The sequence below is a fragment of the Chinchilla lanigera genome, unplaced genomic scaffold, assembly GCF_000276665.1.
Source record: "Chinchilla lanigera isolate Chin_1 unplaced genomic scaffold, ChiLan1.0 scaffold00035, whole genome shotgun sequence".
In the NCBI taxonomy this organism is placed as follows: domain Eukaryota; kingdom Metazoa; phylum Chordata; class Mammalia; order Rodentia; family Chinchillidae; genus Chinchilla; species Chinchilla lanigera.
The window spans coordinates 2,444,597-2,454,607 of NW_004955436.1; the positions used below are offsets into that span (position 1 = coordinate 2,444,597).

The 10,011-nt window shown below is 39.4% G+C and overlaps 1 long non-coding RNA gene across 1 annotated transcript; it reads left to right on the plus strand.

Annotated features, from left to right (window-relative positions):
- Positions 1 to 9,767, plus strand: LOC102016089. The gene is made up of 3 exons (XR_261746.2): positions 1 to 71; positions 8,240 to 8,334; positions 9,579 to 9,767. It is a non-coding gene; the product is annotated as an uncharacterized LOC102016089 (long non-coding RNA).
- The last annotated feature ends 244 nt before the right edge of the window (positions 9,768 to 10,011 follow it).

The following is a 10,011-nucleotide window of genomic DNA, read 5'->3' on the forward strand; positions in this document are numbered from 1 at the left end:
TGACCTCGCGCGTGCCTGCTGTGGCGTAGGCTTGGAGCCGCTCGCCTCCACCCTCACTCACGTTGTCCAGTGTGAGCACCCTTTCCTCGTGTAACATTTCTCTAGTTTTTCAGTTCCTTCACATTCCTCTTGTGATAAATCTCCCTGAAACATTTTTGACCTTTCTCATGTCCTGTCCCTTTTGTGTCTTCTTATGGAAGATTTTAAGAATGGAAAGGTAGCTCTCACTTCCTCATCAAGCCATCGCAGCTCACCTCAGGGAAAGGGCTCCCTGGCCACCGCCTCCTTGACTGTGCTTCCCGGCTTCCCCAGCACAGGCTGCCTCTGCAGTGGGCGGACACTTGTTCTCCTTGGATGTGCTTATGTGGCGTCTGTTCATACCACAAAACCAGCATTTGCAGTGGGACAGTTCACAGGCCTCGAGTTCGAACCTGAGGCCATCCTTTTCCAGCAAGGTCCCAGCTCCTCACCTGCGCATTTGCTTCTGCTCCTGTGTGTTTTATGTGGATGACTCTCATCTCAGTCTGCTCATAGTCCAAGCAAATATTGCACTCATTTCAGGCCATTTCCTACATCTCGTCAGCCTTCCAGATTTTACTTCCTTAGGAAAATATGTTTCAAAGCTACATAATAAATCGTGAGACAATTTGTTTTTAGTCTGAACCTAGGTAATCTTTAAAAATTCTTCTCTTCCCCACCCTTTTCAGAACTTGTACTCGTACTGCCAGTCGGAGCTTCATATTTATTACAGGAACTTGTCGCTGCTCTGAGATCTGTTAGCTTCTTTCTCCTCCCCAGCCTTATTGAAACATAACGGACCAGTAAACGTGTATATCTTTACCATGAACATTGTACGTTAGGGTACACTGCGATATAATTACCACGATACTATCATTACGATTCTTATCATTCACAATGTTGCTTTGTGTTCTGCTGTTCATTATTACCCCAAGGCCTGTTCACCCGGCATAACTGAAACGTTACCCTCGACCAGTATCTCCACCGCCCTCAGCCCCTCTCTCGGCTTATCCGACATTTCACTTTGTGTTCCCAATTTGGACTCCTTGATTCTGCCTGTAAGTAAGGGCACACGGTATTCCTTCCTTTCCTGAAGGTTAAATAATATTCTCTTGTACGTATGTGACATTTTCTCTATCCTTGCGCCTCTGGATGGACCCCAAGACACAGAACTACTGGTTCGCACGGCGATTCTATTTTGAATTTTGAAGAACCGTCATCACTGTCTTTGGCAGTGGTTGTAACAATTCACATTCCCCCCAGCAGAGAGCTAGGGCTTCCCCGCACGCAATTCCTCCTCAGCACATAGTCTCTTTCACCATCTTTACTAACGGCCGTCCTCTCAGGCGTGAGATGATATCTCTCTGTCATTTTGATTTGAACTTCCCTGATTATTAGAGGAGAGGAAAAATTTTGAAATACTTCTCACACATTTTTTTTTTTTTTTTTTTTTTGGTTTTTCTCCGGTACCGGGAACCGAACTCAGGACCTTGCGCTTGCCAGGCAGGCGCTTTGCGGCTGAGCTAAATCCCCATCCCCACTTCTCACACATTTTTTGTATGTCTTATTTTTGAGAAACTTTTTTGAGGGGCTTTACTGAAATTTTATTTTTTGTTATTGAGTCGCTTGAATTCCTTATATATGTTGGGTTTTAATCCCTCATTAAACATGTATGAAGAATTGCAAATATTTCTGTCCTATGACACAGGTTGTCTTTTCACATGATTTATTTTTTCCCTTTCTTTTCAGAGATAGATATTTAGGTTGATGTTGTCAGGTCTGTCTATTTTTGTTGCCTATGATTTTATAATCAAATTAAAAAATAACTCACTGAATCTACATTTTATAATATGCGGACATTTTACAATATTAATTCTTTCATCAGTAGATGTGGGATATCTTCTCATTTGGGTCTCTTTTCAATTTATTTCATTAATATTTTGTACTCTTTATGTCTGTATCATCTCCTTGTTAGATCTACACACACACACACACACACACACACACACACTTTACATTATTGTAAAACAGACATTTTGCTAATTTCTTGTTCAGGTTGTTTTTAATATTTAGAAACATAACTGATTTGGGTATATTGATTTTGTGTCATGCAATTTATTGAACTCTTAACAATTGTAACATTTTTGGTAGAGATTTTAGAGTATTTTACATACTAGATCATAGTATTTTACATACTATGATCATACTAGATCATACATACAAATGGAAATAATTTTACTTCTTAATTTTTAATTTTGATGCTGATTCTTTTTCTTGCCCAATTTCTTGAGGTAAGATTTCCAGTAATGTTGAATAGAATTGGCAAAAGTGAGAATCCTTGTTTTGTCCATGATTGTGTAAGTCACCTTTCCATTGCATTCACTACTCAATTGAGAAAAGGTTTATGGTTTCAGAGTCCATTTTTGATGGGCTTCAAAGTAGAAATATTGTATAGGTAGAGCACATTGGAAGAAAGCTGTGGAACTCATGGCATCTAGGAGACAGTAGGGGAAGAACCAGAGAAAGAGGGAGGCCCTTGGATACCTTGGGTCAGGCTGTACCCTTCAAAGCTGACCTCATTCTTCCAACTGAAGCCTGCTTCCTAATTAACCTGTTCAGCTATGAGTCTGTGGGCACTAATCCATGGTCATGTACCTCGCCATCAAGACCAAGTTACCTCTCTGGGACCCACCATGAACACTGCTGCTCTGGTGATCAAGCCCCCCCCATATGCGAGTCTTTTCAAGAAATGTCGTATTTAACAATTTTACCCTTCCCTTCACTGGAAATGACACTGGCTATCAAATTGTCATATATAGGCTATCTTGAACAATATTCCTTTCATACATATTCTGTTCAGAATTTCATTATGAATGCATGTTAATTTTGTGAAGTACTTAAAGACATTATCTGCATCTATTGAGATGATCATGTAATTTTTATGAATTCTGGTAATGTGCAGTATCATATTGATTTGTGTGTGTTGTACCATTCTAGGGATAAAATTTACTTGATTATGGTGTATGATCTTTTCATCACATGATTTCCTTAGATTCACTTCTATTCTGCTGAGGATTCTTGCATGTGTGCTAATCTAGAATACTGACTACATTTTTCTCATAATTTGATTTTCTAGCTTTAGTACCATGATAATGCTGGCTTCATCAAATGAATATGAAAGTGTTGCCTCATCATTAATTTTATTGTTTGGAATATTTCGAGAAAGATTATTATGAGTTCTTTAAATACTTAGTGAAAAACGCTTACATTTTCTTCCAGTAAATTTTGTCCCTGCAATGGAAAGGTGACTTGCATGCTTATGCATTTAATCCATTTTGAGTTAATTCTTTATATGACGGGAGATAGAGGTCTTATTTCCCTCTATGTACAGAGCATTTGATTTTTCCAAACAACCTATGGAAAATCCTGTCCTTTCTTCAGTATATGTTCTCAGCACCTGCATAGGAAATCACTTGGTTGTAGGAGAGTGGGCTTCCTCCTGTTTTCCATGGTCTATGTTCTGTTTTTCTTCAAATATGTGCTGTTTTAATAAAAACAACTTTTAGTATGCTTTTAAATCAACTAGAAGAATGTTCACTGCTTTATTCTTTCTGCACAAGATGGCTTTGGTATTCACAATGTTTGTGGTTTTGTATAAACTTTAGAGTTTTTTAGTTCTGAGAAGAATATCATTGGTATTTTGACAGGGACTACATTGAATCTCTAAATTGCTTTGAGTAGTGTGGAGATTATAAAATTATTTATTCTTCTAATCCGTGAACATAGGATATTTTTCTAACTTTTTGTGTCCTCTTTAATTTATTTGAACCATTTTTCCTAATTTTTAATGCAGAGTAGCTTTGGTAAATTTTATCCTTAGCTATTTGACTTTTGTGACTATTATAAGTGGAATTATTTTTAATATCTGTTTCTTTGATTACTTGCTATTGTCATATAACAGTATTAGAGTTTTGCATGTTGATTTTATATCCTGAGAAGTCAATAAATTCATTTATTCCTTTTACTGAGGTTTTAGGGTTTTCTACAGATGATTGTGTTGTGTACAAATATTTCCAGTTTGACTTATTTTTCATTTTAGATGCCTTTTATTTCTTTCTCCTAACTTACTGCTCTGGCTGGGACTTTCAGAACTGTGTTCAATAATGGAAATGAAATTGAACATTTTTGTTGTGTTCTAGATTTTAGATAGAAAAATTTTAGCTTTTTGTGATTCAGTATGTTAGCTGTGGATTTATTGTGAGTTGCCCTTCAGATACATTCTTTCCATACCTAGTGTTTTTTTAATCATGAAGGAGTGGTGAAGTTTCTCACATGATGTCTTTGCATGTATTGAAATGATTGCCTCACCATTGTCTTTTATTCTGTGAGGTGGTCTACCAAGCTCATTGACTGGCACCCGCTGAGCTGCCCTTGCATCTGTGGAAGTGAGTCTTACTTGATGATATTAATCATCTTTTTAATGTTTGTTGGGTTGAGCTTGCTACTTTTTCATTGAGAATTTTTTTGGACTATGTGCATCAAGGATATTGGTTTGTGTTTTTGTTTTGTTTTGTTTTCTGTGTCCTTATCTGCTTTTGGTAAGCTATTCTCATAGAATGTGTTTTGAAGTATTCTTTCCTCTTCTATGTTTTGGAATAACATAAGTTGTGTTAGTATTCTTTCTTTCTTGTTATGCAGTTCAGGCCAGCCTTGAGCTCACTTTGTAGCCCTGGCTGGTCTTGAAATTGCAAAGATCTTCCTGCCTCAGACTCCCAAGTGCTGGGATTACAGGCATGCACCACCATACCTGGTTATTTCTTAATTATTTAGTATAATTCAGCATTGAAGCTGTCTAGTCCAGGCTTTTCTTTAGTGGGAGGCTTTTTATTACTAACTCAATCTTGTTCCTGGTTATTGTTCTGTTAAGGTTTGTATTTCTTCATGATTTAGTCTTGATAAGGGGTATATGTCTAGGATATTGTCCATTTCTTCTACATTATCACATTTTTGGCAATAGTTGTTCATAATCTTTGTTCATAATAAATCTTTAAATTTCTATGGTGTCAATTGTAATATCTCTCTTTTCATATATGATTAAATTTTGAGTCTTTTCTTTTTCTTAGGCTACCTAAGTGTTACCACTAGCTGAGCACTTTTTTTTAAAATCTTTTTGAAGAGCCATTTCTTTATTTCATACATCTTGTATATTGTATCCCTATTCTCTATTTCATTTATTTCTGCTTTATCTTTATTATTTCTTTCCTTCTACTAATTTTGTGTTTTGTTTATCGTTATTTTACTAAAACATATCAGAATGCGGGAAAGGTCAAGAATTTTTTTAACAAGATCCCTAAAGTGCATTAAACCAAAAGCAAATATAGATAAATTAGTCACATCCAACTATAAAGTTTTGCACAGCAAAGGAGACCATCATGAGTATACAAATTACCTAAAGCCTGGGCTAAAACATTAGCAAAGCATACATGTGAAAAAGTGCTGATGTCTTGATGTATAAAAAATTCAAAATATCAATAGCAAATAACCAAATTTAAAATATGCAATCATTGTAAATATTCATTTCCAAAAGAAGAAGTGAAAATTGCCAATAGGCACAGTATATGAAAAACTGCTCATTTGTAACCACGAGGGAAGTGCAAATCAAAACCACAATTATTAGGTTAAATAACCCTTAGTTATTGCAGACTGATCAGGCCCACAATCTCCCAAGAGAGTGGATGGCAAAGGCTTAAATAAATGAGACAACTGAAATGATTTCAGGGCTCCAGGAGGGTCTAACTCTCTTACAGCATTTGATATTCTCTGAGTTTAGACCAAGACTTCCTTGGGCAGCCCATATTTATTTGGTTTACAAACAAAAGGGGGAATCTGAGCAGGACTTGGGAAACTGATTATGGAATTCTCCAAACATTATCTTAATTTAGGAGAACCATGTTATCTCCAGGAGGCCTTCACTGTAGGAGTGAGATGCCTGCAGCTTCAGTCTCCTTTAGGTTAACTGGGGTTGGAGCCAGATGCCCTTAGCTGTGGCCTTACCTGTCCACAGCTTCACAGGCCAATACAGGCCTCAGCGGGGACCAGGGACTCACAGAGGTTTACTGACTCTGAGTCCACTGCCCATCTTCAGACAAGGTGCCTAAGCTTTGCACAACTCGCACGTAAACGTGGAAAGTCAATTGGTTAATATTAAATCCTGCACAAAGCCACTTCATAGTGGTCTCCATCACACAGTGAGGAATCTCGGCATCCAACAAGCATGGCTGTTATCAAAATCTCAGATAACAAGGATGGCAAGGTGTGAAGGAAAAGGGAGCCTTGCACACCATTGGCAGGAAGTTGCATCAGTACAGCCATGGTGCAAAATAGTCTGGCGGTCCTCAAGAAGTCACCAGTAGAGCCACCATATTACCTCGCAGTCCCATTTGTGGGTGTATAGAGAAAGCAAGTGGAGTTAGTCTGTTCACGCGGCCTGTGCATGTCTGTGTTCACTGTAGGACTCTTCGCAGTAACCGAGAAATGGAAGCAAATGACATGAGCAGCAGCTGCTGAGTGGGCAAAGAATAATCACTGCACGTACACAATGGAATGTCAGGCAACTTTTGAAAAGAATGGAGTGTAGTTACTTACAAAAATGCGGATGCAACTAGATGTTATTATGCTGATATAGAGAAAGAGAAGGACTGCGTGAGCTCAGGGATACGTGGAACCTCAGTGATCATTGCATAGAAGCTGAAAGGAGTATCGTGGTTATCAGAGCCTGAAGTAGTGGGATGGGAACTAAACAACAGGAAGGAGAAGCTCTGCTGTGCAGCTGCGATGCAGGCTGACTGCGGGGAACAGCAATGCACTGCACACTGGAAGGCTAGGGGAAAGGACTTTGAATGTCTTTACCGTAAAGAAATGATAGACGTTGGAGGCGACCGGCATGTTTAACCTGATTTAAATATTCTGCAATGTGTAGATGGAGCTTCATGCACTACCCTATTAATGTGTACAATTTTATGCTTTTATATATCAGTTAAAATAAATTTTAAAACAGAAGAAAAAGGAAAAATACATTTAGTAGAATTCAGCAGCAAAGTCATTAGGTCCTGGGCTTTTCTTTGGCACAATGTTTAACACTTCCTACTTTTCATTAATTTCTACTTTTATTCATTTCTTCAAAATTCAGGCCTGGAAGGTTAGGTCAAGGACTTTACCCACTTCTTGTAGCTATACAATTTTCGGTATACAGTTGGTCAGAGTAGCCTTTTACAGTTCTTTCTGTTTCTGATACCATTGTAATCTCTCGTTTCATTTCTGATTTTCTTGCACATGTCTCTTTTTTCCACACTTTAACTCTTTCCCTCCACATTTTTGTATTAGTCACACAATGTATATCCGTTATATTATATTCCATTGTCAAGTTCTCAGAAATAAGCATTTAAACACTTAAACACCTTTGTCATTTAACTTAAGCTAGAGTTATTTATTCACTGTCATTGCAATTTTAGAGTATTCTTACTTTTACCTAGAGTTTTGTACTTTGTGTGCTTTAATGTTGTTGACTTGCACTGTTTCATTTAAAATTGAAGAATTCCTCTCATTGCTTTTTCTGGGGCAGACCTAGTGGTGATGAACTCTCCAGATTTTGACTGAGAAAATTCTCATTTTATTTCCTAGCGAGGAACAGTGCTCCTTGCTGGCAATATCTGTTCTTTCACCACTTGGAAGGCATCATTCCATTCTCCTTAGGATGGCAAGGTTTCTGCTCAGAAATCTGCTGATTCTCTTATTTTGGTTCTCTGTCATATGACAAGTGATTTTCTCCTTGCTGCTTCTTTTATTTGTACCTGGAATTGAACTCAGGACCTTGTGCTTGCCTGGCAGGCACTTGTGCCGCTGAGCTATATTCCCCAGCTCTCTTGCTTCTTTCAAAATTCTCCTTTTGTTTTAGCATTTTGAGAATTTGCTTATAACGTTTTTGGGGAGGACTTATTTCTGTCGTATTTACTTGAGATTCTTTAGGATTCATGGATTTAGTTCCTTTTATACATTCTAGTCTCTGCAATTTTTAAATCATTATTTCTTTAAGTAAACTTTCCACATTTTCCTCTTTCTCTACTCTTTCTGGACTTTCTATAATGTATGTACATACTTGCTTGATGGTATCCCATAAGCCATGAGCTTTTCTTAATCTTGTCACCCTTTCTTCCCTGTACAGAGAAGTGGAAACCTCTTCTGGCCTTAACACACTGATTTCATCATGGGAAGCTCTACCCATCTTCCTCTCTAGAGCACCAGGAAGAGAGCAATCTGGTGAGTCCTCAGCTGAGCAGGCCTCCTAGTTGGGTCCATAGAGAATGCCTGGATCCTGAGTCTACATAGGCTGATCTGGCAGTGATGTGGCCCCAAGCCTCAGTCTGTGTGTCTGGTCTGGGGTCAGCCTGGGTATTTGGGGATAGACCTGGTCCTGAGATGAAGGAGCTCTAGCACCCACTGGGCTGGGCTTGGTGCCCAGCAGGGATGGGGCCTGAGTCTACAGAGGGCACCTGAAGTATGAGAGATGCGAACAGCTAGATGCTGTGATCAGCCTGGATCCTGGACCATGGGGCAGCCAGGAGCTAAGCTTGTAGTAAGAACCTAGAGCCTGGGCTGAGGGATCTAACTAGAGTCCGCGGCACTGAGACCAGCCCCGAGCGGGAAGGACCCGCAGCCTGTGTCCACAGGGGACAGTCACAGGGAGCCCTGGTTTCAGGCCTGTCTGGAGCAGGTCTCTGCGGTAGGTAAGGAAAAGTGTGATGTTTGCTTCACTCTTCCTTCTCCACCCAGAGGAGGGTGTTCTGCTTTGTGTTGCCTGGGTCGTGGTGACATGGGGCGTCCTTTGTAACATGGCCTGTCTAATACTCTCCAGGGTTTCTTCGTTATTTCTGTGAACCACCTCAAATGTTGCAGGCTGTCCTCTGGTCTCCTTAGCTCTCGGGAAAATGCATTCTGTGTAGACAGTTTGTCAAATTGGTGTTCCTGAAACCTGGAAACTTCTGCCCCACAGTTGTCTTGGCCTGTTTTACACTTCTAACAGGCTATACACATTGGGTGATTTGTACTAAACAGAGCTTTACAATTCTGAAGATTGGGAATTCCAATGCCAAGTTACTGTCATTTGGTGAAGTATTTTTTCTGCATTTTGCCACAACTAAAGGCATCAACGTGGTGGAATGGTGAAGAAAACAGAGAGAGGGACAAAGTGAGCTAGCCTTGTCGTGTAAGGAGCCCCTTCCAAGATAATAACCCCACACTAGGAAATGGTGTTAATCTATTCATGAGGGCAGAGTGCTCAAGGCCTGGCGGCCACTTAAAGTGGTCCTCATCTCTCAGAATTATTCTAATGACAATTAAATTTGCAGTTCGGACCATTTACACTCATCTTGAAGAGCAGGTACATGCACATGATATAGCTTGTTTCTTTTTTAAATCCCCTTCCTTTTCCTGCCCTTTCCCTCCCTTTGCCTCTGAATCTCCTCCCCCACTTCTCTTGGTAATTTGTTATCCTTATACTACAGAGGTCCATGCACACCAAGGTTTACACAAGCTCAGATCGTAAGAGCTAAATCCTGGAAGCAGCCTGGATGTCCATCAGCACATGAACGGATAAAGAATATGTGGCAACTATACACAGTGGACTAGCACATGGCTATAAAGAAGGATAAATATGAGGAATTTGTAGAAAATGTTGTGGGAAGTAAAACAGACATACAAAGTTGTACATTGTTTGATATCTTTTATTTGACTAAGGCAAAGTGCGAAAAAAAGCAAAATATATAGATAGAAAGAAGCAAGCAATGGGATGGATCTCCTGCAGATGGGACAGGGCCCAGGGTGGAGGGTGAGGGAAGTGGAAGATAGAAAAATTAAGATATTCCAGGTGCAGGATCCTTGTCACCTCAATGAATGACAATCAGATTTAAACCTGAGCTTGAGGGGACAAGCAGTCAA